The 6,000-nt window shown below is 38.5% G+C and overlaps 1 protein-coding gene across 1 annotated transcript in view; it reads left to right on the top strand.

Moving 5' to 3' along the window:
• Window positions 1–301: 301 nt before the first annotated feature.
• Window positions 302–6,000, top strand: part of KCNIP4 (potassium voltage-gated channel interacting protein 4) — a 594,747-nt gene continuing 589,048 nt past the window's right edge. The window contains exon 1 of the mRNA XM_030192609.1: window positions 302–360. The gene's annotated coding sequence lies outside the window, so the exon portion shown is untranslated. The remainder of the gene's footprint in view (window positions 361–6,000) is intronic.

Below are 6,000 nucleotides of genomic sequence, written 5' to 3'. Positions count from 1 at the left end.
GACAGGCCTGAGTTTATCCCTCTACCACTTCTGGCCTCTGCTAGTGTAGACAGGATGTATTTTCTCGCTCATCTCTCTCTCTCTCTCTCTCGTGCTCTCTCTCTCTCTCTCTCTCTCTCTCTCTCGCTCTCTCGCTCTCTCATCTCACTTTCTTCCCTGGCTGTAGCCTTCTTAATGTAGGTTTAATGGATTTAAGAAAGAGAGTCAGGCAGGAGCGCAGTTTCCTCAGTGGCTGTGGTCAGATCATGACCTAGCTCACCATGAATTTGGAAGGGCTTGAAATGATAGCAGTTCTGGTCGTGATTGTGCTGTTTGTTAAAGTGTTGGAACAGTTTGGGCTGATTGAAGCAGGCTTCGAAGGTAAGTGAGTGGATTTTTATTTATTTATTTTTGCTGACTTCTAAAGTCCTTGCACTGTGATTTCTGTTGCAGTGATGCTGGATGCAAAGACTGGAAATTAGGCTGTATGAACTGAATGCATATTATGTCATGCTTTCGTTGCTCATAATGTTGTCTTTAATGCTCAACTTTAAAGGTTTCAGTGATCATTTTTATTGGTTAGATTTTTTTCTGTATAGCCTGTAAGATCTGCATTCTTTTTGACACATCTGCAATATTTTTTTTTATTGCTGCTGGAAAGTACATTAATGCTTAAAATAGCATCCCTACCCCAGCAAAAAAAAAAAAAAAAAAAGAAAGAAACAGATATATAGATAGACTAGATGATGATATGGAATTAGAGTTGGAAAAACCAAAACATAGAGCATTTAAGCCCTATGCTATATGAATGTGTACTTTAAAAGAATATTAATATTCCCTACGAAAAAGATGCAATATTCACGCCACACATGTGCAAATTCTGCATAATCAAATTATACTTTATGCAGGTTTTTTTTTTACTTATTTTTCCTTGTAACCATGAGGTTACAAGTTAATGAGTAATTTGAATTTGTTGCTGCTTCTGTTGTTGTTTGACCAAGCTATAATAAAAAAAAAAATATCCAGTACATCAGACATTATATTCTTTGTTTTTCTAAACTCTGAGAGAGATAAAACAGGAAACTGGAAGATGGTCTAAGCTGCTTATTGCCTATGCTGTGATTTTCAACTTGTGTAACTTTAGTTGGGTTCTCTGTTAACAAGCATATGTTTGCAGGGGCTGTCTTTGAGATATGATCTGTCCCTGCTGGCATAATATTTTATATATGAAAGCCAATCTAAACTCTGATCATAAACACATCAGTGTGATTTACTTTGTTGCTGTTCCGTTTGTGTAGCTTTTCAAATGCATGCCAATTTTCTGTGAAAGATTCTGTGTTAGAAAGTTGAATGGGTGCTATTTGCTTTATTCACACTGTTCAGACTAGAAACATTTGTTGAGCTAATAGTATCTAAATTGCATCTTGAGGAAATGATTGCTGCCTCTTAAAAGCCTACTATTTGTGATCTGATCTATGTAAGAAAAGGGGTTACGGGATGCTGCATGTAGCCATTGTATAACACATTATCATCAACAATTGAAACCCTCTCAGTATTATGAAAAACAAGAGTACTGCCTCCATGTCTGTTGGAAAATATTATTTAGCAGCACCGTGATAATATAATACAGAAGGGAAAAAGTTTGCTGTTATTTCAGTTTTGGGAAAAAAGCTATATCATTACATTTATTTCATCAAAGTAATTCATTAATATACATATTTGCTGTTGTGTCTACTTATCTAGTAGAAAATAAAAGAATATTTTCTATGATTATGGAAGGAAACATAAGCTTACAAAAATAAACAGGAAACAGTACCATGAATCAGCATAGTGCTGTCTATGAAACTGCATATACAGCATTCATCTAGAATCTTAATTTCTTTTGGAGAACTGCATGATAACGAGAGAAAAAGTGAAGAGTAGGGTTGTGCATACTGTATGCTCTAAGAGAAAATGTTATTAATCAACCTTTTGTCCTAATGCTGTTTCATTCATAAGTTCTTATATTGTCATAGTTTCCATGCATCAAGCTCAATAGCACATATTGTACATCTGGTATGTTTTTTTAGTATTTATTACAGTAAGGATGTGGTATGCATATTTAATATACATTCAAAATCTCATTGCATTAGATCAATTGGTCAGTAAAGTGCTAATTTCCATATTACCATCTACCGTGGTGAACACAAAATATCTAATTGTAAAATGAAATGTTATTATGATAATGACTAATTTATTTAGGGGTCATTTTACTAAGCTGTAGTAAGCATTCCCACGTGCTTACTACAGGTTAAAATGCACTACGACTGTGCAGCATATTCATATTTAGTTTGATTTGGCTCCAAATAGTGCCTCAAATACATTGTTCATATTTGTCTGAGTAATGAATCAAATTCAAATATGAATAATCTGGGGCTCTACTGTGCTAAATCCTACTGAAATATCACTTGATCTCTGATTTCACGTTGCTTCTTTTATTATTTGTTAGGTTAAAGCTCAATGCCCATTCAGTATTCATAGAAACGTAGAATCATGACAGCAGATAAGGGCCAAATGGCGCATCCAGTCTGCCTTCCCTTATTAACCACTAGCTCCACCTTTTTCTAAGGGATCCCACGTGCTTGTCCCACGCTTTCTTAAATTCCAACACAGTCCTTGTATCCACGACCTCCACCAGAAGGCCATTCCATGCATCCACTACCCTTTCCATGAAATAATATTTTCTCAGATTCATCCTAAGCCTATTTCCTCTTAACTCCATCCTATGCTCTCTCATTCCAGAGTTTTCCTTCATTTGAAAAAGGCTTACCTTCTGTACATTAATGCCACTGAGGTATTTAAACGTCTCTATCATATACCCTCTCTCCCGCGTCTCTTCCAGTGTATACATGTTGAGTTCTATAAGACTGTCCCTATGTGTTTTATGACAGAAACTGTTTAGCAATTTGGTAGCCACCCTCTGGATCCATCCTATTTATATCTTTCTGTAGGTGCAGTCTCCAGAATTGCACGCAGTACTCCAAATGAGGCCTCACCAGAGACTTATGCAAGGGTACTAGCACTTCTTTTTTCCTGCTGGCCATCCCTCTCCTTATGTACCCAAGCATCCTTCTGGCTTTGGCTGTCACCTTCTCTACCTGCTTGGTCACCTTAAGGTCTTTGGATACAATCAAACCCAAGTCCTACTCTTCTTTCATACACAGAAGCACTTCACCCCATATACTGTACCATTCTTCAAACTTTACTAGATCCTTCCTCATGCCTTCCACACCCTCCAGGGTGTCCTCCCTATTACAGACTTTGGTATCATCCACAAACAAACAACCCTTACTAGACAGCCCTTCTGCAATATCACTCACAAAGATGCTAAAAAGGGCTGGCCCGAGGACCAATCCTTGTGGTATACCACTGATAACATCCCTTTCCTCAGAGCATGCTCCATTTACCACTACCCTCTGTCTCCTCCCATTTAACCAGTTTTTAACCCAGTCAGTCACTTTAGGTCCTATACCAAGGACACTCAGTTTATTTATCAGTCGCCTGTGTGGAACTGTGTCAAAGACTTTTCTAAAATCCAAGTACACCACATCTATCACCCTTCCCACATCCAACTAGTCACCCAGTCAAAGTAATCAATCAGATTAGTCTGACACAACCTGCCTCTAGTGAAGCCATGCTGCCTTGGATCTTGTAGTCCATTTGATTCAAGATACCTCACAAGCTGTCACTTTAGACTTGTTTCCATTAGTTTACTCACCACAGAGGTCAGAGTGACAGGTCTGTAATTCCCAACCTCCTTACTTCCGCTCTTGTGCAGAGGGACCACATCCACCCTTCTCCAGTCCTCTGGGACCACTCCAGACTCTAAGGAGGCATTAAAGAGGTCAGACATCAGAGCCATCAGAACATATCCAAGTTCCTTGAGCACCCTCAGATGTATTCAATCAGGCTCCATCATTTTGTCTACTTTTAGTTTAGCTAGCTCCTCACGAACACAGTCTTCTGAGAATTGGTCCCAGTCTACCACACATCCATCCCCTTAGCATTTGTTTTCTGTGGTCCTATCCCCGGCTTTTCATCTGCAAACACAAAACAGAAATAATTGTTATGCAGTTCAGCTTTATTCTTATCTGCTTCTACGTATTTCTCCTCCTCAGCTTTGAGCTTCACAATGCTATTTTGGCACTTCCTCCTGTCACTTATATATCTTCTTGTCCCCCAATTTTACCATATCAGCTATCTTTTCTTCTATTTTCTTGTCGCTTTCCTGGCAGCTTTTTCAGCTTCTCTTAACTTTTCCACGTATTTTTGCCTGTCATCCTCTTTCTGAGTCCTCTTATAACTTATGAAGACTAATCTTCTTTCTCTTTCCTTTTCAGCTACTATGTTTGAGAACCAGAGTGGCCTTCTTTTCCTCTTAATCTTATATAATTTTCTAATATAAAGGTTAAATACTTTAAAATAGCTCCTTTCAGTTTTGCCCACTGCTGTTCTACTTCCTTCAGCTGTTCTCATCCAAACAACTCTTCCTTAAGAAATTCCCCCATGTCAGCAAAGCTAGCTCTTTTGAAATCTAGGATCTTCAATCTTGAATAAGCCCTCTTCCCCCTTTGTCTTAATATTGAACCATACCATTCAGTGATTACTAGATGCCAAATGATCTCCCACCATAACATCAGTAACAATGTCCTCATTTGTAAGCAAGAGGTCTAGAATAGATCCATCCCATGTCGGTCCCGTCACCCACTGCTGAAACAATTCTTATTCAATTCTTCCCAGAGGGAATCCAAGATCTCTTTGCTTCTAGTTGACTCTGCAGCAGGGACACCCCACTTCATGTCCAGCATATTAAAATCACCTATCAGTAGTACTTGTCCTTTCCTAGCTATCTTGTGGATATCTTCAATTAAGTCCCTGCCCATTTCCTCTGACTGTGAAGGTGATCTGTATAATAAACCAATGTAAATACATTTTCCTTTCCCTCTTACCAGTTTAACCCACAGAGCTTCTTCCTTACCCAATACGTCCTGCAGTTCTGTCACTTGGATTTTATTCTTAACATATAATGCCAATCCTTCATCTTTTTTTTTCCTACCATGTCCTTCCTGAATAGATTATATCCAGGTATAACTGTATCCCAGTCATGGTTTTCCATGATCCATGTCTTCATGACCACCACTATATTCAAGTTGGCTTCTATCATTGCATCCTCTAGATCTAGGCATTTCTTTACCATGCTATAGGCATTGATATGTAAGGCTCTCCAGATGTTATACCCTTTCCCCCCTTTCTATAGGGGTATTTGATGTCTTACCTTCCTAAGGATTGTTAATGACTTTGGGGCTTTTCTCATCCATCCTCAGCAAATTTAGTTTAAAGCTTTCTTAAGTATTCGTATTTGGCCAAATAATATTTTTCATTATTCGTATTTGGATGAATAGTAAAATATGCTATTGGGTACAGCTCTAAAATGCACTACTGCAGGGCATGCTTAGGCGTAGTTTTTGCATGTGTGTGTGCTACCCACATGCTAAAAACTAAAATTTATTTTTTTAGTACAGGGTCTTGTTTGGGAACAGAGAGTGGGTGCAGCTATGCTTATTGGTTAGCGCATGGGCATTGCTATACACTAAGGTTTTCAACCCAGTTCTTGGGGCACACCCAGCCAGTCAGGGTTTTCAGGATATCCCCATTGAACTCAATGGAGATGTTCTGAAAACCCCAACTGGATGGGTGTGCCCTGAGGACTGGGTTGAAAACCCTTACGCTAACTGATTAGCGCAGGATTAGCACATGATCCCCTAAGGTCAACAAAATAGGTGTTTAGATTTTATTATTTATAACTCACCCTTATCCAGAGCGAGGTACAAAATACACTAATAAAACCCACTTAAAAGAAAAAAGAACAAACCACAAAAAAAAAAAAAAAATCCATAGTCAGAAAGTAAAAAAAAGCCCCAAAATACCAGCAAGCTATTTATACAGCAGGAACAAAAAATGCCAGACTCATCAAATGATGCT

The sequence above is a fragment of the Microcaecilia unicolor genome, chromosome 2 (assembly GCF_901765095.1).
Source record: "Microcaecilia unicolor chromosome 2, aMicUni1.1, whole genome shotgun sequence".
Classification (NCBI taxonomy): domain Eukaryota; kingdom Metazoa; phylum Chordata; class Amphibia; order Gymnophiona; family Siphonopidae; genus Microcaecilia; species Microcaecilia unicolor.
The sequence above is the reverse complement of the archived record's forward strand: the minus strand, read 5'-3'. Positions and strand labels throughout refer to the sequence as shown.